Source organism: Cornus florida, unplaced genomic scaffold, assembly GCF_030987335.1.
Source record: "Cornus florida cultivar Cherokee Brave unplaced genomic scaffold, ASM3098733v1 CherokeeBrave_3.0.0_Hap2_Chr06, whole genome shotgun sequence".
Lineage (NCBI taxonomy): Eukaryota > Viridiplantae > Streptophyta > Magnoliopsida > Cornales > Cornaceae > Cornus > Cornus florida.
In genome coordinates, this window is record NW_026775576.1 from 51,234,429 (window position 1) to 51,259,553 (window position 25,125).

The following is a 25,125-nucleotide window of genomic DNA, read 5'->3' on the forward strand; positions in this document are numbered from 1 at the left end:
TGGTTGATTAAGCTAAATTGAATTCAACTAAATAAAATAATATGAAGTAAACAAGAGAGAGAGAGAGGTCTTGGGGTGTAGAGACCACCACCAAGCAATACTTTTCTATACCACTAACAAGTGATCAATTGAGGGTAATGAATGTGTTGTAACAATGTTGTGTGTGTAAAATACATTCAATTGGTAAGGGTGACTCAACAAGTGCAAATTGTCTCAATCAACATGTGTGAGGCCACAATACATCTATTGGTAGAGGAATATATTGTCTAAATATCATGTGAAGATAACAAAATAACAATTCAAGTCATTGAACCTTTCATTAAGCTCATAGTCCAAGCAATCCATAAGGATGACTTAGTTAAACATGTATTATCTAAACATCATGTGAGAGGTACAAAATATCTATTGGGAGAGGAATAAATTGTCTAAACACATGTGAAAGATACAACATATCATAACTAGTCATTAATCCTTCATTAAGCTCAAAATTCACATACAACACAATATTAGAGGAATATGCCATTTGGACTCACAAGCATGGAACATCAAATATCAAGAGTAGATTGTCCTCCCATCTAACATTACACTACCACTACACTAAATCTACACTACTAGCATGAAAATAAAGCTATCTAGACTAAGGGAGAGGCACAGACCATCAAGAATAGGCATAAACCATCAAATGAACCAAAATAGCATTCATTAAGCATATCATCTTGATAATCTCTAGATCTATAGCATCAATACACATAGACATGCATCAAAAAACACTAAATCTAGAGATAAGCACATGAATATCCTACTCTAGCATACATAGACATATGGATAGAATAGAATAGTCAATTGGAAGCATTAAACCATACAAACCATGAAATAATCAAGATTTATATATACATGAATATCAAGATGTATCATACAACACTAATCCCTCAATAATACACAAGATTAGAGTATAGAAAGCATGCTTGGGGCTAACTCTAGCCCCAAGAGAATGTCTAGCCACTCATGGTAGTGATGATCCAACCCTCAAGGGCTAACTCCATGGCTGCTCCTTGTTGGTGAAGGTCTCCTCCAATGGTGCTCTAGCTTCCCTCCTTCCTCCTATCCAAGAATAGCCTCTAAGATGATTTTTTAATGTGTGACAAGAGACTCTTCCTCAAAAAGTGTATCATATTCCTTATATGGGTAGGTCAAATACACCCCATGATGAGCTGTGGTCGTGCAAGGCATATTCTCCAATGATTGGGTGAAGGACGGAATAAATGAGCTGGACTTTAACTTTTTCTCGCTAGAGGAAGTTCGATCGATCGTACCTTAACTTAGATCGATCGAAAATGTGTTCGATCGATCGAACTGCATCTTGGATCGATCGAAGTGATCTGACTCCTCCGGATAAGGACAAGGCTGAGATGTTTTGAAGATATTTATGGGGAAAAGGACAAAAGTGGTTGGTAGGCGTACAGCTGTGGATAAGATCAATCATTTGAATAGGACAAAATAAGGTTCGATCGATCGAACTTGGAATTTCAGCAAAGGCCAAGGTTGGATCTATCGAGAAGTACTGTGATCGATCATAGATGTTCGATCGATCGAACTCTAAGTTGGATCGATCGAACTTTTCAGCTGCACAACTTGATTCCTTTTTGCTCATTTCTTTCTCCACTTTGCTCCCTCCTTTGGTTTATCTCAGGATTGCTTCAACTAAGCTCTTATTTGGCTGAGTTAGCTCAATTTTGGGATTAGTGCCTGAAAATATAAATGACACGTAATAAGTCTAAAACGGCAAAGTAAGATAGATAAAGGTACTAGAATGCTTAAGCTTAACGGGTTTAAATGTGCACTTTTCAGTGCTCATCACATTATACTCATTAGGCACATAATGGTCTCTTAAAATAAGAGGTGGATTAGCTACTTGAGGTGCAACATGAACACCTTGGTTTTCAATTCCTTGATTGTTGATGGGAGGTTGTGGAGCCTACATTAGCCTTGGCATTCCATATGGAACTTGGCCTTGTTGTTGTAGTGGTTGGTGAATGAATGGCCTAGGCATACCTAATGGTACTTGTATGTTCTCGTTGTGCACATTGGGATGAAGGATACCTTGTTGGTCTATGTGACCAAGGTTCTCAACATGATTATCATTATAATCATCCATTGATAGATTGGCTCTATTTGAACTTCCTCTTCCCCTAGGATTTCTAATGATAGATTCAAGATGCAAATCAAGAGGAACAAGAGTTGGTTTCAATGAACGACGCCCATGCATGCACAATACAAAACACAAAGAAACACAAAGAATGACAAACACTATGCCTTCACAACAATGCAATTAGACTTCTTCCACAAACACTTAATTCATACTCCCATGCTTTAACAACAATGATGCAAGATAATTAAAAATAAGCCTCCACGCGGGCCGACGATTTAACTAAGGGATTGAGTAAAGAAAGTCTCACAAAGGTCCTTTAGCACTTTAACTCCAAATTTAAAGCTTAGCTTAGCAAATTTTTAGAATTTTTAGCTTTTTACTTTCTTTGCTTGCTTGAATTGAAAGCTCGATGGTTCCTTTGCTTGCTTCTTCTCTAACAATGCACCTAGTTAAGTAAGAACAACACAATAAGTAACCAAAAAGAAAAATAGAAGTAAAGTAAAGACACGATCAAAAGAGTACTAATCCTAATCAATTCCACAACTCCGACGTTGCCTAATCTAATCAATCAATCCCCGGCAACGGCGCCAAAAACTTGGTTTGGCTCGGTCGCACTACCATAACGTTTGGAGAGTGTGAATTTTAAGGTGAGGGCCAAGAGTTTTACATTTATAGAAACCACTACTACCTTTCATTAAAAATATAGTTAGGGCGAGTAGGGATCGCCCCAAGGGATTATGAGGATCGAGCAATGTCGTGGAATTGTTATTAGGGCTAGTAGGTCGAGTGATCAAACAATTGGTTGGTTGGTTGATTAAAGAGCAACTAAATTAAACTAAGTAATAGCAAAGAATGCAATTAAGAGTAAGTAAGAGAGAGGGATCTTGGGGTTTAGAGATCACCTCCAAGCAATACATTTCTATATCATTGACAAGTGATTAAAGAGGGCAAATGGTGTGTTGCAATATTGGTGTGTGTGTGTTTGGTTGATTCAACAAGCAAGGATGACTAGTTAAACATGTATTGTCTAAATATTATGTGAAAGGCACAATATATCTAAGTAATGAAGCATATATTGTCTAAACAATATGTGAAAAGGCACAATAAATCAAAACAAGTCATTAATCCTTTCATTAAGCTCACAATCCAAATTCAACACAAGGATAGAGACATATGCTACTTGTATTCAAAAGCTTAGATCATCAAACAACAAGCATAGATTGTCCTCCCATTTAACACTACACTACACTACGTCTACACTACTAGCATGAAAATAAACTAGGGGAGAGGCACAATCCATCAAGAGATAAGTATGAACCATCAAGAGAATCACAAAAGCATTCCTTTAAGCACTATGTTTTGACAATCTCCAAATCTATAGCATCAATACACATAGACATGCATCAATAACACAAAATCTAGAGACAAACACATGAACATCTATTCTAGCATACATAGACATATGGATAGAATGAAATGATAAATTTGAAGCATTAAACCAAATAAATCATTGAATAAACAAGATCTATATATATCAAAGTGTCAAAACATCAATTACAACACTAATCCCTCAATAATACATAAGATTAACATATAGAAAACATGTTTGGGGCTAACTGTAGCCCCAGGAGGATGTCTAGCCACTCATGATGATGTTGCTACAACCCTCAAGGGCTAACTCTATGGTTGAAATCTGCTCCTTGTTGATGAAGAACTCCAATGGTGTCTCTAGCCTCCTCCTCCTCTAAGTTTCCTCTCAAGAGATTAAACCCTAGAATAGTCTATATGCTCAAAAAATGCACCATATTCCTTTTTTAGGTAGGTCAAGTGGTACACAAAATGAGCTGGGGTTGTGCAGAGAATATTCTCTAATGATTGGATAGAGGACAGATTGCACAAGCTGGAATTTTAACTTTTTCGCACTGGAGGAAGTTCGATCGATAGAACCTTGGACTTGGATCGATCGAGCTGGCTGACCTTTTTGGGAAAAGACAAATCCGAGATATTTTAGAGAGATATTTATGGGAAAAGGACAAAAGTGGTTAGTGGGTAGTACAGCTGTGGATAGGATCAATTATTTGAATAAGGACAAAAGTGTTGGATCGATCGAAGGGTGGCGTTGGATCGATCGAACTTTTGGACTTTATGCTTTTGGGTCTAGGCTTGGATCCATCTTGAAGTGTTGAGATCGATTATTGTTCGGTCGATCGAACCTTGAACTTGGATCCATCGAACTTTGCTGCTTCCCACATTTTGCTTCACTTGCTTCCCCTTTCTCCACTTTGCTCCTTTATTTGTTTAATCCCAGAATTGCTTCAATTAAGCTCTTATTTGGTTGAGTTAGCTTATTTTCCGGATAAGTGCCTGAAAAAGGAAATAATATGAAATCAATCTAAAATGGTAAAGTAAGATAGATAAAGGTACTAGAATGCCTAAGCTTAAGGGGTTTAAATACGCACTTTTTAGCGCTCGTCAACACACTCTAATGTTGTGTTTGGTGTGCAAGAATGGAATGAAAATGGGAGTGGAATGGAATGAGAATTATCATTCTATTGTTTGGTTGCAAATATGAAATTTAGACTAATGTAAAATTTAGAAAATAGTAAATTTCAAATTGAATTCTCCAAAATACCTCTGTCAGTGACAAATAATTTTAATTGACTAAATAACATTAAAAAATGGTGGCAATGTTTGATGGTGATGGATGTGGAAAGTAGTAGTGCTGTAGGTGGTGGTGTTGGAAGACGGTGGTGGTGGAAGGTAACAGGGTGTTGGTGCAAAGTAGTGCTACTGGCGGTGGTGATAATGGTAGAAGGTGACAGTGGTGTAGGTGATGATGGTGGAAGGCAGTGGCATGGTAGTAGTGGAAGACGACAGTGGTGGTGGTGGAAGACAATAAAGATGTAGGTGATGGTGGAAGGTGGCAACGGTGGAAGGCATGTTTAATTGAAAGTTCTGTAAATTTTGGCTTAAATCTTATTTCTGTTAGGGAAGTTTGATAAATTTTTATTTATTTATTATTATTATTTTTAAAGTGACAAAATCTTTTGTCCTTTTTTCCCGTATTATTTTGGCTTAAAGCTTCTTTAAATTTATTTATTTACAAATTGACAAAATTTTGGCTAGATATATATTTGTATGAATATAATTAATAGTAAAAATATAAATTTTAGGCTTGAAATGGTCTTGTGGTAATGTTACGAAGGCGGTGAAAGTGGTGGAAGTTGATATTGGTAGCTACAATGGAGGTGGCGGAGGTATGTTGGTTGAATGTGGCAACAATGGTGGTGGTGGTTTTTGGACTTGGATTATGAGGAATTTTTGGGAACTTGATTTTTTAAAAAATATTATTTAGGAATAGAATAACCATTCCATAGGTTTAGTAGTGGAATTGATTTTCAGTTTTCAATCCAATATAATGGTCATTCCCACGTTAAATTTAGTATGGCCGGCTCTGTTTGGTTAGATAGAAATAATAAGAAAAAAAAAAAAAAAAAAAGGAAGATGATTTTCTAGTATGTATTTGGTTATGATAAAAATATATCGAAGAAAATTGTAGGAAAATATCATGTTATAGTTTAGATACCTAAATTGTCCTTATTTGATAAAAATGGTAAAATAATTAGTAGTATGTATATATATATATATATATATATATATATATATATATATATGATGGAGTTTTCAATTATAATTTAGACCTTGTAAACTATTACTGAGTATTTATTTAATTCATATTGAAAGCAACTAAAAATGAAAGTATGTTGTTGAACTAAAATTCTTTGAAAATGAGTAAAAAAAATACGATAAAATTATTGTGTAAAATAATGCAATGAAGTTGTTAGGTAAAATGGGAACACAAAATAAAAATATGTTGAATTTTTCTCGTATTTTATCCGGGAAACGTTTTGAGGAAAATAGAAGGTTACGAGAATCTTTTCTTAAGGATCTGCTTGGTTACTTCTCTTCAGGGAGGGGGTTGAGACAAGGTTGCCCTTTATCCCCTCTTTTCTTTACTCTTATAACAGATTATTTTTCAACTCTGATGCAAGAAAAAATTGTTGCTGGTTAATTGAAGGTGTGTAACATGGTGCAAAAGACTGGATTGACAGTTTCTCATACCTTATATGCTGATGATCTATTCATTGTTGTTAAGGCTGATATTTTCACTGCTAAAGCTATTGATGAGGTGTTTAAAAATTTTCATGATGTGTTTGGTTTGGTTGTTAATAAAGATAAGAGTGCTGTGATTTTTTCTAAGGCTGTTAGGAACAAAAAGAGACTTATTCATGTTTTGCAAATGAAAGTAGAGTCTTTTCCTATTAAATATTTAGGGATTCCCTTGGTGAATAGGGGTTTGAAGAGTGCTGATTGTAGGGGTTTATTTGAAAAAGTTCCTGCGAGACTAGATCATTGGAATACAATTAACCTCTTTCTTGCAGGAAGAATTGAACTTCTCAAATCTAGTTTGTATTCATTCTTGTACCATTGGATTTTTGGCTTCAAAATTCCTTGGGGGTGTATTATTACACTTGAGAGAGGAAGTTCAAACATTTTTTGTGGAGTGGGAAACTTGATGTAAAGAAGATGTCACAATTAAAATGGAGTTAAGTCATTTTACCTTATGCAGAAGGAGGTTTCAATTTGCACAGATTAATAGATGTTAGTTATGCAGCTAAAATTGTTATCTGCTGGGATTTTGTGAAGAATAAGGAAGCCTTGTGGGTTCAGTGGATGCATGCTAGATACTGTTAGGAAACGTGCAAGTTTTAAAAACTTTTCGAGGGATTTTGATTCATAGATCTTGATTCATTACATAGAGACAAGTTTTACGCAAAAATAAAAATATGATGTATCATTCAATTAACAGATTGAATACTTACATCAAAGGTTTGAGTAAACCTTTAAAACTCTCCTCTAAAGTGAATGTTCTCACTTATTGTAGATCCCTTAGCAAGATGCCTTCTTCTTGGTAATTGTTTTACCTTTATGAATCACTCATAAGCCTCCATGAATGACCTTGGAAAACTAGGCTTGTGGGAGCCTTCATTAGATGAGAACATAAACCCTAATTTTCTAGAGAGAGAAAATAAATTCCTTTTTCCTTCTCATTAAAAATCACCCCCTAAAATATACATAGACCATGTATATTTATAGGTAACATAAAAATAAAGAAAAGGAAACAACAAATCCTTCTCCATCTCTAATTCATATGTCTCAAATCTAATATGATTCCAATATCAAGTTGGGCTATGAGTGAGAATCCATTGGGCCTATTATTTTATTGGCTACAATGAATTAATAATTGGCCCGGTCCATAGACCCAATTCAATTAATTCATAAATTAATTTCTACTCCACTAAAAGAAATTAATTGAACTCCAATTAAATAATAAATAACCTCTAAGTCAATATTGCACTTTGACCCCTCTATGCATAATTAGTTATCGGATAAATAAAGCCATCAATCCGACTACTTAATTAATATATCTATTTTGGTACCTCTGATTATTTCTGCCTCGATCACAATAAAACATTTGTTTGACAAAAATAATAATTTAAATAAATATATATATAATAAATCATTTTGTCTAAAACCACACGAAGGCTTTCGAATTTACTTTGTGATCAACCATAATCAATACAAAATAAATACAAGTAGCAATGATGCAAATATTGAAAATATAACTCTCTAACTATTAATTACATAACTACCCAAAGTGTCGGTCTAAGGATCCCGAAGAATCCGCCGAACAAATCAAAGTAATTATTAATTAATAAAAGAGTCTATACTTTTCTCATGCTTAAGAGTCAAATGCCATGACGGTGATAGGGAGTAATTACATACGACGGCTCTCACAATATATCTCAACCTAACGCGAATCCAGTTCAAGTCTTAATTAATTATGAGTCCATCCATAATTACCGACTATGAACAATTTATAATTACTATTTATATATCATGCATTGATTGCCATCACATACATATATATAAATATTTCTTGTAATTACATGGACACTATCAATTTCATAGTGAATCGAAACATAATACATTGAATTCACCAATTATATAAATCATAAATATTTTAGATATGTCAGGAACATATGTCACTATAATCCAGATAGGAATTTGCTATGCCAGGGTATATAAATCCCAACAGCTCCCACTTGCCCTCATAGCCAATTCAAATTGCACCTAACTCCAATGTTATCCAGATGATGATCAAAATTATTGATCAATGACACCTTTGATAATGGATCAACAAAGTTGTGTTCCAATGCAATGTTCTAACTACAAGTGCATTTTCTTGCCGGACAATATCATGTAGAACATGATACTTCCTCTCAGTGTATCTTGTTCCTCTATGGAACCTTGGGTCATTGGTTTCGACTACTTCTGCACTATTGTCATAACATAGCTCAATAGGCAGGCTAGTATACTCCACAACCTCTAAATCAGTGAGATCAAACTAATAGGCTTCCTTTGCCGCCTTTAAGGCTGCAATATATTCCACCTACAGGTTTGAGTCAGCAGTTGAAATCTGCTTAACAATCTACCAACTGATTTCCCTTCCACTAAGTGAACATACACTAAGTCATGAACCTCATATTATCTACTTCTGATTGAAAATCAGAACTAGCATACCTGACTAGGACCATATCATCACATTCATAAATGAGTATGATATCATTGATTCTCCTTAGGTACTTAATGATATTTTTCACAACAGACCAGTTGTCAAGTCCAGTATTGGACTGATCTTTACTGACTATCCCTACTATGTAGCGGACGTCCTGTTTGGTATAGACCATGGCATATATGAGACTCTCATATGCCAAAGCATATAGTTACAGTCTCATTTGCTCAATCTCCTCTGCTAGTCATGGAAACCTACTTAATAAAGAGAGCAATCCATATCAATTAAGCAAGAACTCATTCTTTAAGTTATGCATACCAAACCTGGTCAAAACTTTATCAATGTAAGATTATTAAGATAAGCATATTTTCCTTTTAACCCGATCTTGCAAAAGCTTGATCCTAGGAATATAGCTTACATCTTGAAAATCCTTCATTTAAAAGTAATTGAACAACTACCTTTTTATTGATGACAAAACTTTCACGTCATTATAAATGAGTAGGATGTCATCAATATATAGAATTAAGAAAAATAATGACATTCCCTTGTACACTCATGATTTATTCACTAAAAAATCTTCTGGTATCTTTTTGTAGATTAACTTACCTTCTATAGGTATCACCCTACTAGAAAGTTCTACAAGATCCCAGAATTTATTAGAATACATAGATTCCAACTCTGATTTCATAGTAACTCGCCAAAATGATCTGTATCCATATCGGTTCACGCTTCCGTGTAGCTTACCGGGTCCAACTCATGTTTAACAGGGATGTCCATAATGGTCTCACCTAAAAACATGATTCTATCGGATTGGATGATAATCCTCCCACTACATCAATGTACTGATGCAGAAATCGATGATGCTAACGCATTAATAGGGAATTCATATATTATTCTCAATCTTTATTATAATAAGTGTGTTCATATGTGGTACATCCGGTACTCATACCATATTCTCTAACACTATGCTACTAGGTATATGATTCATAATATGATTCTCCTATAGATAAACAGCGAGTGTAAACAATCAACTTTTATCATTGAGATCATAAAATAATCCGTCCTAGTGACCTTTAGAGTAGCTATCAAATCTATCATGCGTATGATCTGTTTCCAACTTACTTGTCCATATCAAGCGCACATGTGCAAGACTACCCCATATGTGCATGTGATTCAAACTCAGATTTAGTTAAAAACACAGCTCAACGGTATCCTTGAGACAGACTAAGATGGAATGCAGTTCATAATGCGCATCGATGTCATTAACGCTAAACTCTTAAATGAAAGATAATATAGCATAACTAATCATAGATCTAACCATGTTAAGTGGAATTCTGTTATTCCTATTTGACACCTAAATGCATTTAGCGTCAATTGCAGAAAACTGGTACACAACACCCTCATTGACCATATAGTCTTTGCAGTATCCCAAGAAATACTCATATCCTCGATCAGATCGAAGTGTCTTGATAAGTTTACCTAATCTGTATTCCACATCAGTCTTAACCTTCTCAGAAAATACCAAGAGTTTAAGACTTGTGTTGCATCAGATAAACTTATCCAAAACGTGAGTAATCTTGCTTGGATGTTCATAAGACCACACGTGTCAGTGTGTACCGACTCCAATTGTCCTTTATGTCTATTTCATCTGGCTGATTAAGCCCTAAGAGTTATCTATCCTTCAAAACAGGGTTCACAAGTTTGGTTTAGGCTCCCCTGCCTCACTAGGTAATTAACCTTCTTTGACCAATCTTTGAATCTTATTTTGATTGATAACAACCCAAAAATAGACATTAAAAATACAATGAGTCAGGAATAACAATTTTTCTCTTAACATTCAATCTAGAAGATGCAACATTAGTTTTTACATCCTGCAAATCTTAAGAGTTTATGATTATAGTATATTAACCATCTTTTAATGCACCAGAAGCAATCGCATATCTATTCAATTTCATAAAACTAGTTTTACAAAATAACAACACAGTTTTTATAAACCAAAAGTGAAATAAGAATGAGATTGCGTTTCACTTCTATGCATAAAGATAGTTCTCTAATACTAATATCCTCATACTCTCTAATTTCAGATGTAATACTCCCACTGACTTAACTACAACCTTGGCATCAGGTCAAAAGATAAATATATATCCGTATCATCAAGGCTTCTGGATTCTTGAAATCCTTACAATAAATTGCAAACATGTTTAGTGGCTCCAGAATCTATCCATCAGGAATTAATAGACGCAACCACATAACATGGCTCAATGATTAAATATATATTTTCCTATGCCATGTCATTGCTTAGACAGTTTGTCCTTTAGTGTCTTAGTTAGCGACAAAAGAAACAGTTTTCTTTGCCCTCAACATACACTGCCTTATTCCCTTTAACCTTTTGGATACCCATGTTTTGTGCTAGCCTAGTCCTATTATCATCCTTCTTCTTTGCTTTGCCCGTCCACTTGGGCCTAGAAGAAGATGGTATAGACTAGGTTAGATTGATAGGAACGCCATACTTTTGATTATCCCTTCATCTGTTACCAATTCTATAAGAATATCAGCGAGTGTGAACTCAAACTAATTCCTTATTTAGTTTACTCTAACAGAGTCGAACGAGTTTGGTAACAAGGCAATAATCATGTCAACTTGAAACTTACCACCCAAGTCAGCCCTATTGATCTCCAGCTAATTTTAAATAACAAACAATCATTTTCCAAAATTTGATTTCATACTGGAGTTCCTTAGGCTATCTTAATGCTATTCAAGTCTGTTATCGTACTTTGGCATACTCTCTATCTAATCTCACCAAAACATCTTATTAAATTTTAACATGATGCTTGAAGAAAATAAAATAATGTAAATGTTAGCTTTGGAGCGTATTCGAGGTAAACTCTAGAATATTGCACCAAGTCATCTCATTTGCCTTATTTCACTTATACAAAGCATTAATGTTCTCTTGGGTATCTTAAAGTAAAAGGATTAGGTTTAGAAGTAGTAAATACATTTGTACCCTTACATTGTGAATAAAATATCTAAGTTCCTTTCTCAGTCAATATTAATAAGATCCAGTTACATTGAATATGTAAGCAAGCAGATAAACTGGATTAGACATAATTAATCTGAATATAAATGCATTCATACAATATGCAAGGTGAATTATTAATAATGTCATACATATTTAAAATTAAAATGAGCTTGTTAACCACATAATACAATAAATCTCAATCGAACAAGAGATCGTTATCATTATTGGTGAACAATCCCTTTTAATTAATGCGGGTCCCTCAACTCTGTAGCATAATAAATCAACCAATCAATATGTCAATAACTTATCCTGTTGGAGGAGTTCATTATTACTATTATTGAGATTCATTTGCTATTAGGCGAGCACTTCCATTAAAATAATAATATGTGGGTTCCTTAACCACTGCATGAAAAATCGAATAACCAATACGCCAATAATTTATTCGGTTGGCGAAGTTCATTATTGCTATTGGCAGGCAAATCCCATCATTTTCATATCTCTTAAGACAATGCCTTGTCTATCTATATGAAATGATTTCCGATTATGTTTAGCCTTTCTAAAATCACCTAGTATAGACCACTCCGTTAGGGAGCTAACACTATTGATTTTAGATTGAGTGTATAACGTTATTAATGCTCTAATGAAAAATAAAACATTAAATATCTTGTCATTATAATCTAGACTCTTTAAATCATACGTAGGGCCTTATTTTTAAAGATCTAATTACAATGAACATTTAATATTATTATTTTTATGAGATAACCATTCTTGTAATATTAAGACTCTTCAAATCATGCGTGGGGCCTTATTTTTGAAAACCTAATTACAATGGTGTTAATAACGAAGGCCATGGGACAATGTATAAAAATCCCCGCTCCCACTCAATTTTTAATCATCCATAATTAGGGTTTTCATTTTATTCATTTACATGATATAATGCATGCAAAACGTCTTAATTTTAATCCAATTAAATTTAGAAAATATTTGGACTTTAAACAATTCACTAATATTTAATTTGAAGCACACTTTAAAAATAATTTACAAAAAATAATTTTGCGTTTCCCAATAAGTGCCCTCAAATTAATTAGTAATCAGATCCAATTAATTTTCATAACTTAATTAATATAAATCAAGCCATTTAAATAAATATCATAGATCCAATGCATGAATAATAATTAATTAACAATTATATATTCCATGCATTTCATACATCGCATAAATAAATAAATGACAGATAAAAACAATTTAAATGACCAATGGATTCAGCTTTTAACATTTAAATACTATTCTTGTTGTACGGGCGTCCACCAACGGCTTGTCAACACCTGTAGAGAGCTGGTACGCGCTAGGAGAAGCAAAACAGCACTTGGAACGCGCCCGGAGGGCCCCACATGCGCTCACAAGCGCCTGGGGCATGCACCAGGTGAAGGCACGCGCCCCCATGCGCTTGCACGCGCCTGGAAGGCACTGCAGCGCATGGCACGCGCATGGACGCTCTTCCACGCGCCTAAACGCGCGCGTGGAAGATGCTTGCTTTACCTGACGCGTGTTCCTCACGCGCCAGGTAGTTGACCTTTTCAACTTGACTGGCGCGTGCTCCTCACGCACCAGTAATTCCTTCAGCTTCAATTTGGCTGATTGCACCACAGTTGCACTACATAGGATTATTTCTCTTATGTTGATTACAATCATTGGCTTCTATATGTGGTTGCACCTACTTATGGTGGATCGCGAAGCACTGAATCATCTAACATTCCTTCCGGCACTGCCCTTGCCGCCGGCGACGCTCCATCGCCGAAAAATTGCCGATAATTTTAAAAAATAATTTTAAAAATTCCAGAAAATTAAATTAAGCCCAAAAAATTCCAGAAAAAATCCGAAAAATTCTGGAAAAATTCTAGAAAATTACTGAAGCATAATTTAACCCTCTTGGACCTTCTTGAATCTTCATAGCAACCTTTGATGAATATTACATGGCTTTAAAAATATTTACAATTTGAAATACAATGGAAAAATTAAATTACATCATTGAACTTTCAAACGGCTAAATCAAAGCCTTAATTACAGTCATCCAAAGATAAAATTACATTCAATTAACCTATAAGCTTCATCCATGGCCCAAACACACATCATCATCCATTCACAATTATACATACATCATCATGTATCAATATATTAAATCATAAATCAATATATATATATAATTTGGATCCATGATGATGATTTTGATAAAAACATGATCTCTAATAATGAATCAAACCATGCTCTGATACCACTGTTAGGAAACGTGCAAGTTTTAAAAACTTTTCGAGGGATTTTGATTCATAGATTTTGATTCATTACATAGAGACAAGTTTTACGCAAAAATAAAAATATGATGTATCATTCAATTAACAGATTGAATACTTACATCAAAGGTCTGAGTAAACCTTTAAAACTCTCCTCTAAAGTGAATGTTCTCACTTATTGTAGATCCCTTAGCAAGATGCCTTCTTCTTGGTAATTGTTTTGCCTTTAGGAATCACTCATAAGCCTCCATGAATGACCTTAGAAAATTAGGCTTGTGGGAGCCTCCATTAGATGAGAACATAAACCCTAATTTTCTAGAGAGAGAAAATAAATTCCTTTTTCCTTCTCATTAAAAATCACCCCCTAAAATATACATAGACCATGTATATTTATAGGTAACATAAAAATAAAGAAAAGGAAACAACAAATCCTTCTCCATCTCTAATTCATATGTCTCAAATCTAATATGATTCCAATATCAAGTTGGGCTATGAGTGAGAATCCATTGGGCCTATTATTTTATTGGCTACAATGAATTAATAATTGGCCCGGTCCATGGACCCAATTCAATTAATTCATAAATTAATTTCTACTCCACTAAAAGAAATTAATTGAACTCCAATTAAATAATAAATAACCTCTAAGTCAATATTGCACTTTGACCCCTCTATGCATAATTAGTTATCAGATAAATAAAGCCATCAATCCGACTACTTAATTAATATATCTATTTTGGTACCTCTGATTATTTCTGCCTCGATCACAATAAAACATTTGTTTGACAAAAATAATAATTTAAATAAATAAATATATAATAAATCATTTTGTCTAAAACCACACGAAGGCCTTCGAATTTACTTTGTGATCAACCATAATCAATACAAAATAAATACAAGTAGCAATGATGCAAATATTGAAAATATAACCCTCTAACTATTAATTACATAACTACCCAAAGTGTCGGTCTAAGGATCCCGAAGAATCCGCCGAACAAATCAAAGTAATTATTAATTAATAAAAGAGTCTATACTTTTCTCATGCTTAAGAGTCAAATGCCATGACGGTGATAGGGAGTAACTGCATACGACTGCTCTCGCAATATATCTCAACCTAACGCGGATCCAGTTCAAGTCTTAATTAATTATGAGTCCATCCATAATTACCGACTATGAACAATTTATAATTACTATTTATATATCATGCATTGATTGTCATCACATACATATATATAAATATTTCTTGTAATTACATGTACACTATCAATTTCATAGTGAATCGAAACATAATACATTGAATTCACCAATTATATAAATCATAAATATTTCAGATATGTCAGGAACATATGTCACTATAATCTAGATAGGAATTTGCTATGCCAGGGCATATAAATCCCAACAACTTACAGCAGGGTAATTTCTGGATGGTTCAACCTAAGGTGCAGGATTCTAACATTTGGAAACAAATTTTAGATACAAGAGAGTTTCTTCAGGAAAATGCAGCTTTCAAAATTGGAAATGGTAATCAGTTTAATATGTTGTTTGATCCATGGTGCATAGGGTTATCTTTAGTCCAGAGATTTGGGGCTACTCTATTTAGGAATTATGATAAGAGGGCCAAGGTTGATACTTTAATTGTGAATGGATAGTGGTCCTTCCCCCCTTTGTTTCCTGTTGCTGCGGCAAATTTCATAAGTAATATTGTGATGACTCCTGGGCAAGATGTTATTGAATGGTCTCATGGCAGTTTTAGCTTGAAAAATGTGTGGCGAGTTTGTCGAGCTAGAGGGCAGATTGTTACTTAGAAGGATTTGTGTTGGAAATTCTGCAGGCCAAGGGTTGCTGTCTTGGCTGTCATTATACTGCATAATAAGAATTTGACCTGGTTTAATTTTAAAAAAAAGGTTTCTCTGGTCCGGCTATCTATCACAACTGTTTTAAGGAGGAAGATTCTAATGATCATCTATTTTGTAAGTGTTCTTATGCTATGGAAGTATGGCAGCATGTTTCAGATAGGTTGCATATACCAGTAGTGAGGTTTCAAGGTTTTAATCAGTTCATGGAGTGGCTGTTATTACAAGTTCAGACAGCATGTCTTAAGTCCAAAATCCTTAAAGGCATATTATGTGTTTTCATTTGGAAGATTTGGATGGAGATCGAGAAATACATCATTGTATGGTGGAACAAAGGAACAAGCTTCAGTTGCTGCAAATAATGTTATTTGGGAAGTTTTGCAATTCTTCTTAGTGGGAATTACTGACTTAATGATGCTTTTTGATGTGGTGTAGTCTGGCTCTGTTTCTGGGCTGATAATGGGACTGTTTCAAATTTACTTCAGCTCAGTTTGTGAGCTTCTGACAAAAGATTGGCCTTCTCAAAAGGCAGTATTTTTTTATAGAAGCCTCTTCTCTTATTTTATTTTTGGTATTCTATTTTATTCCAATTTTAATTGGAAGTTTTTGTTTTTGTGGATTTAACTCCACTTCTTTGCTATGTAATGGAGATATGTCTCCCTTGTAATTGTATTTTTGAATCTTATATATATATATATATATATATATGAAAAAAACAAAGATCTGCTTGGTTACAGTTTTCTATGTTCAAAAAATTAAAAACAGAAAGCTATACAAAAAATTCAGCTTGATTCAATTTTCTAAAGACTCAGTTATAAAAAGGTCTGTTTTCAGAGAACTGTCTTTTATTATTCTCTGAAAATTATTTTTTATTCTTTAAATTTTTAAGAACTATTTTCAGAATTACAAACCAAGCATGCCCTTTTCCAGACTTTTTCCTTTTCTATCTAACCAAACTCCTAAAAAGTTTTAAAATTTTCTATTTCTTTTCTTTTCTTATTGATTCAATCAAACCAAACGAAACATAAGGCTTCGTTTGGTTAAGTGGAATCAACTAGAAAAGAAAGGAAAGAGAAAAATTTTAAACTTTTTTGAAGATTGGATAGAAGGAAAAAGAAAAGAAAGAGAAAATTTGGTTTCCCACATCTGCTTAAAAATTTTCATGAACAAAACAAGCGAAAATATTATTTTCCCATGAAAGGAGTCACTTTTATTTAACTTTCCTATTTTTTCCAACGAACTTGTTTGTATTTGTTTTTGATAACTCTCTCTTTTGTGACTTTGTCAGTTATCAACGAGTATTTTTATGAAACAAATTTTTTTTTTCTTTCAATAAAATAGGATACGTTTATCTTTTTTAATATAATCCACCAACTCTTAACCCTAGATGGACGTAAATAGTGATTAATAATGAAAAAAAATAAAATATTTAATGTGGAGGTTTAAAATAAAAGAAAAAATATTAATATTTAGTTGAGCCTCTCTCTCTAATTATGTCTAATCCAACTTCTAATTGCCTTATTTTATTATATATATATATTTTTATCATCAATTGCAATTAAATTTTAACAGATATAAGGGTAGTTTTGGTAAGTAGAATCACTTCCTATACACTTTCATCCTACCCAAATTAATAAAATCATTTTTTCTCATAATTTTCTTGAAAAACTTTCATTCTAACCAAATATATGGTAGAAACTTAATTTTCTTTTCATTCATTTTTACTTTCTATCATAAATTCCTATCTAACCAAACGGACTCAAGAAATGTACAAAGTAAAAACCCATTTTGGGTCAAAAGATACCAGGCCATTGGCCCATTGAAACTTGAATAGGCTAGGCCCAACCGTCGAAGTTTTTTTTTTTTTTTTTTTTTATTTTATTTTATTGAAAACACCATTCAAATTCTTTTGCGGTCATTTTCAGGGAATTCAAGATGAAATAACTATACCATGGAAAACTGTAGAATGCTTTATAAGAGATTCATTTTCACCATTTCAAAACAATTTGAAAATAGGAAAACTAAAAATTAGGAGGAAAAAAACATTATAAAGGGTTGACACATGCATGCTGATTCTTTATCGTTGAGAATTATTCAAGTTTAAAAAGGTAATTGTAAAAAAAAAAAAATAAAAAAAAAAATAAAAAAAAATAAAAAATATGGAATCATATCCAACTATCATCATTAGGATAAATTTAAGATAAATTTCATACTTATGTCTGAGCGTAAGATCATTTCTGTGCATAGATATAGATTATCTTAAAACATTTGTATGTATATATATATATCTAAAAAGAGAGAGAGAGATTTTATTAAAAGTTAACACAGTCATGGTACATGTTTTCTACCTATTTCTATTCATTCATGAACGTCTTCTCAATGACATGACATGACATGTGTTTGAATTTCATCCACAAATCAAGTTAATTTTGTTAAAACTTTTAGGCCATGTTTGGTGTGAGTGAATGGAATCAAATGAAGTTGGAATGGAATACATTTGTTTCCATTCTTTTGTTTGGTGTGTCACATTAAAAGTGAAATGGCCATTCCTAAGAAATGCCCATTCCATCAAAAAGGTGGAATGCCCATTCCTCTTCTTGAGAGGTGGAATGACCATTCCATTCCCACCAAGAATTAATAAAGTAATAAAGTAATTTAAAGAGATAATTCACGCATACACATACTATATAATATATAATATATATAATATGTATCTACATGCCGTTTATTCCCTCTCTTTGATTTACACACACAAGGATGAGACAAAAATAGTGTAATTGAACTTCTATGAGCTTTTGTGCTCTATTATGCAACATTCTCAGTCATTATCTAACCCTCTGTTTCTTTTTTCTTGCCGGAAAAGATGATCGGAAAATTATCTCTTTCCCTTTTATTTTTTCAGTTGTCGGAGAGCCCTCTTGTTTCTTTTATCTCGTCTATTTTCTCTCTCTATCTCGTCTATTTTTTCTCTCTCTCTCTATTATTTCTTACCCTTTTATTTTTGCAGTCATCGGAGAGCCCTCTGTTTCTTTCTATCTCGTCTATTTTATTTCTCTATTATCTCTTTCCCTTTTATTTTTGCAGATTAATTTTTTTAGTTAATTTTTTTTACTAATAATAAAATATAATTTAAAGAAATAATATAAATTCATTCTATTCTAACTTTCTTACCAAACATAGGAATGAGAATGGGATTCCATTTTTATACATTCCATGTTTGTAACCAAACGATAGAACAAGAATCATTATTCCCATTCCATTCCCACCTCCATTCTCATTCCATTCCAATTCATTCCACCACACCAAACATGCCCATATTTGCCAAATTTAGTAATTTGTAATTTGACCAAATTTTAAAATTCATTAATAATTGATAGTCAAAATATCAAATTACTCCCTCTGTCCCAAATTTGTTTAATTTGGGACAGAGGGAGTAATTTGATATTTTGACTGTCAATTATTACTGGAACTTGGGATAGAGGGAGTAATTTGATATTTTGACTGTCAATTATTATTGAAATTTGAAATTTTGGTCAAATTACAAATTACTTTGTGAGTCACAGTTTTCAAAAAGAATTTGGGACAGAGGAAGTACATAATAATCTTTCCTAATAATAATAATAAAAATCAATGCCAAATTAAAGACCCAAAACGTACACCAAATCTTGTGATTGATGCATAAATTAAAAATCCAAATCTTGTGATTGAGGTTTTTTAAGGCTAATTATTTATTGTTGTTACACATGCTTTTAACTACACAAAACACACGAATATATATATATATATATATATATATATATATATATATATATATATATATATATATATGTAACCCTGCTACTCCAGAAGTACAGAACTACAAATAACACAACTCAATATCACAGCTTTAAAGAAAATGATGAATGCTAGACTTCTTCTCGTTGCACTTGCTCTCGCTACCATTTTTGTTTCTTGTAGGTTTTGTTTTTGTTTCTATTTTTGTTTTGTTATTATTTTATTTTATAAGTTATTACAAACACAATTTCATGATATTAATCTTAAGACAAATGTTTTTATATTAAATATCCTATATGTGGTATTCAAAGAATTTATATTTGTATTGATAAGTTGATGTGCAGAGAAGTAAGTTGTAAGTGCAAGAAATGAATAATCTCATTAAGAAATTGATAGAGTTATAGTTATATTTGGTAATTGAAAAAATTAAACAATAAAATGAACTAACTTACAAGTACTATAATGGTTTCCATATATATATATATATATAAATAAATGGACACTTCTTTTGTCTACATATATATTTTTAAATTTTATGTGAAGCCTATTCATGCATGTAAACTCTATATGCTATCATTTTGTATTGCAGGGGCTCATTCAATTACATTTACATTCACAAATAACTGCCCTTACACTATTTGGCCGGGAACCCTCACGGGTGGTGGTGCTCAATTATGGTCAACTGGATTCGAGTTAGCATCCAAAGCTTCATCGTACCTCGACGCACCGGCCTCATGGTTAGGCAGGTTTTGGGGGCGGGCTTTTTGCTTTGTGGACGCTAGTGGAAAGTTCACCTGTCAGAGTGGCGACTGTGGCTCCAGCCAGATAAGTTGTAATGGTGCCGGCGCAATTCCACCGGCAACTCTAGTAGAATTAACCCTAGTAGGCTACAATGGACAAGATTTTTACGACGTTAGCCTATTGGACGGCTTCAACTTGCCAATTTCCGTCACCCTTGTGGGCAGATCCGGTAACTGCAATGCCACGGCATGCCCGGTCGATTTCAATGCTGATTGTCCAGCGGAACTTGCCTTGAAGAATTCAGATGGTGCCATAATTGGTTGCAAAAGTGCATGCCTAGCATTGAATTAGCCACAATATTGTTGCACTAGGGCTTTTGGCTCTCTAGAGAGTTGTCCACCAACTGACTACTCAAAGTATCTGAAAGGGAAGTGTCCTCAGGCTTATAGTTATGCCTATGACGATAAAACTAGCACTTTCACTTGCACCAGTGGACCAAGTTATGCTATTACATTCTGTCCATGATAAATAGCAGATATAAGGGATATTTGTTTAGATAGAATATTTTTGTATGGCCATAGTGGTTTTTTTTTTTTGGGGGGGTGGGGGGGGCTTCTAGTTATTCCTTAATGTTCATCCTTTATGTTTTTATATTTTTTTTCCAGCAATTTTTTTTTTTTTGAATTATTACAGAACATATGAATTTAAATATGAGGATACCAAAGATGGCTCGGGCCGGGTACAGCCTACATGATGAGCAATGGGCCTGATAATTGACCTAGATCTGAACCAGGCTCTCAACAAGACAGGCCCAAAACTAATGAAGCAGCCAAGGATCCACTAAACGTAGTCAGGCCCGAAGCTCGAGAAGCCTAAGAGGACGCCCAACACCAGGAGTTAGGTAGGAAGCTTCTAGAAGGCATGTAACAGGTTATAAATAGGCTGAAAATAGAGGGAAAGAGTATCGAAAAATTCTTAAAGTGCATAATTACTTTGTTAAAATAGAGAAAGGAATTTCTTGCATCTTCAATAGCGCTGTCTGTGGGAATCGAGGAAGATTGATTTTCGATCAGTCAAAAGTGATTTGATCTTGAGTGATTCATGAGGAGGAAGCTTGATCTCTAAAAAGTGAATCAGGATTGTGAGCGATTCGTTGTTCGTTTTGTCGAATTCCGATTCTGGTTGATTTTGAAGAGATTCACGTTCGATCTACGTAGTTCTAGTCTGTGCCTATTCAATCGATCTATGCGATTCTATTTTGTTTGCCAGAGCTAGATCTGATAGGTTCAAGATGGAAGAGATTCAGATTTGGTCTTGTAAGGTCATAATTCAGCCAATTCGAGTCTAGATCTAGTGTGATTGCATTAGCGAAACTGAGATCTGACCGAAAAGTTGTGATTGATGACTTTGCTCCAATCAGGAATGATGATCAGAGGTGAGAGCTCAAATCCACTGGATAATGGCCAACAGTCAAAGCTCGATGAATTGATGAGTGTAAGCGAAGCACTAAAAAGAGAGAATGCATCAAGTGCTACTCATCATGATGATCTGGAAGGAAACAATTGTATGGATCTTCATCGCGAGGAGATTGTGCCAAACAATTTACCTCCAAATGTCCGTTAGGTGGAGAAGCGAGAAGGATCTATCCACTTGGATCCGTATCGTGAGTGGATCATGCGAGAAGAAGCCGCCACTTTTGATCCAACTCAGGGAAGGTTACGACGTGATGAAGCAATGGAGTTTGGCCATCATGGAGTTCTATCGCCGTGGCATAGAGAATTCACAAATGATAGATCGTTTGATCCACCCTACCGGCCTTTAATGGCGACGTATGATTACAGGAGTTTAGAAGGAAGATCTACAGATCCGAGGATTCCACCATGGTTTTCAAGGGAGAATGAAGCACTCCGTTCCTCCACAAGAACGGTTGTATCACCATTCACCAGCGAAATCCTGAACGTTCCGAATCCGAGGAAGTTTTCCATGCCGGTATTCATTCTGTTCGATGGAACGACCAACCCGATTGATCACATTTACCATATTCAGTTGAATATGGCTTTGAATACAAACAATGACCCTTTGATGTGCAAATGCTTCCCTACAAGCTTGTCAGGGCCAGCCCTCAACTGGTTCAAGAATCTGACTAGCTTCCAAGACTTGTGTGACAAGTTTATCAGCCAATACTATGGAAATAAACGTCCGGCTAAAGATGTGTCAAGCCTGTTTACAATAAAGCAACACGAAGATGAACGACTTCAGGCTTTTCTCACCAGGTTTAACCTTGTCAAAAGTATGGTTATGAAGTGTCATCCATCAATATTTGTTAAAGCGTTCAAGTTAGCAATGAACCGAGGGACACCGTTCCACACAAGTCTGGTGGTGAATACGCCGAAGACCATGGATGAACTGCATGAGAGAGCTGACAGTTTCGTGCGTCTAGAAGAAGAAGAAGCAGCTAATGCAAGGAAGACATCTATTATCTCCACAGAGGAAAAGTCCAAAGTCAAGATTTGGCAAAAACAAGCTCCGCAGCAGCGTCAGACCTCCTGGAAGGCAGAGAAGGGCCCCGAGAGGAGGAGTTGGTTACTCCACTCAAAGTTACTCTGACAAGGCTGTACCAAGAAAATAAAGATAAGTTTCGTTCCCCCTTACCAATCAGACAACCTCTCAAACAGAGAGATCAATCTAAACATTGTGCTTTTTATAGTGATTTTGGTCACTAGACTAATGAATGCAGGAACTTAAAGAGGCAAGTAGAGATGCTGATCGCAAGAGGAGAATTTACAGGATATGTTCAAGGGCCAGCACAGGAGCAGAATCGACCAGTTGAGTAAGTCAAGAGAAATCAAAAGTCGAATCACCATAACGCTCAGCCCGTTCGGATTATAAATGCAATTCATGGCCGACCTGAACAGACAACAGAATTTGAAGAATTGCTCCGAACGTGTCTCTGCCAAGCGCAAATGAAGAGGCGAATAGGCAATGTCAACAATCTGCACCAGCAGAGCGCATCAACGCAAATAAGGTTCGACAAAACAAACCTGCTGCGGGTTCAGATTCCTCATGAGGACACTTTGGTTATTAGTTTGACAGTGGCGGAGTGCTTAGTACGAAGGGTGCTAATTGATCCAGGGAGCAGTGCGAATATCATGCCAAGGGTCACCTTCGATCGGCTAGAAATCAAGTCAGATGCGCTTAAATGCACTAGGAATCCATTGTTGGGATTCGATGAAAAGCGAGTCAAACCGATCGGCACAGTAGAATTGCTTGTCTGAGCTGCCAAGAGGGAACTTGTCGAAAGCTTTGTGGTAGTGGAGATCTATCCATCCTACAATCTGCTGATGGGGAGAGGATGGATTCATAGGGTCCAGGGAGTCCCATCGACCCTGCACCAAGTGATGAGATGCCTGAGTTCGGATGGAAATAAGGTGATTGATATCCATGGGGACCAGGTTACAGCAAATGAATGTTACTTGGTGACTCTGAAAGCTGCAGGGAAGGGAAAAGCTCCCATCCGATCTGATAGCCCACAATAGCAATTACAGAAGCTTCCCCCCAGCACGAAGGGGGAGGAGGAGCCTCCAATGTTGACCGAGAAACCTCTAGTTGAGTTCAAATTGATCATTTGAGGCTAGACCGAATCATAAAAATAGGTTCAGGGCCTGGTGAGGAAGAAAAACGCCAGTTGATTGATTTCCTTTCCCAGAACGCGGATGTGTTCACTTGGAGCCATTCGGACATGCCGGGAATCGACCCCTCTGTCTCTTATCATTCCCTTCATGTAGATCTAAACGTTAAACCTGTACAGTAGAAGCAAAGAAGGTTCGCCCTGGAGCGCAACCAGATCATTGCGGATGAAGTTGATAGATTGTTAGAGGCTGGGTTCATCAGAGAGGTTCAGTACCCGTTATGGTTGTCGAACGTGGTTGTAGTGCAAAAGAAGAACGGAAAGTGGAGGGTTTGCATTGACTTCACCAATCTGAATAAAGCCTGCCCTAAGGATAGCTTTCCTCTTCCAAAGATTGACCAAATGGTGTATGCTACGACGGGGTATGAATGATTAACTTTCCTGGATGCCTATTCAGGTTACAATCAAACCCCAATGGATCCGAACGATGAGGAAAAAACCTTTTTTGTCACTGAACGAGGGACCTACTGTTATAAGGTCATGTTGTTCGAACTGAAGAATGCTAGAGCTACGTACTAAAGATTGGTCAACAAGATTTTCAAGAATCAAATGGGCAAAACTGTTGAAGCTTACATCGATGACATGGTAGTAAAGAGCAAATAGAAGGACCATCATTTGCAACATTTACAGGACGTGTTCGATGTTCTGAGAGGGTATGGAATGAGGCTAAACCCAACCAAGTGCTCGTTCGGCGTGGGATCCGTGCAATTCCTTGGTCACGTGGTCAACAACAGAGGGATTGAAGTCAGCCCAGCCCAAGCGAAAGCTTTATTAAAAAATGAAGAACCAAGCACTATCAAGGAAGTCGAAGCTCTCAATGGACGCATAGCGGCACTAAGTCGATTTATCTCTAAGTTATCAGACCGATGCAAGCCATTCTTTGATACAATAAGAAGTCATGGAAAGCAATCCTGGGGGGACGAGCAGAGGCAAGCACTGACAAAGTTGAAGGAGTATATGCGAAACCCACCAGTCCTGA

General features: G+C 35.2%; 1 pseudogene; it reads left to right on the forward strand.

The window, feature by feature from the left end:
• Positions 1 to 19,838: 19,838 nt before the first annotated feature.
• Positions 19,839 to 20,983, forward strand: LOC132314858 (thaumatin-like protein 1; annotated as a pseudogene).
• Positions 20,984 to 25,125: the final 4,142 nt, after the last annotated feature.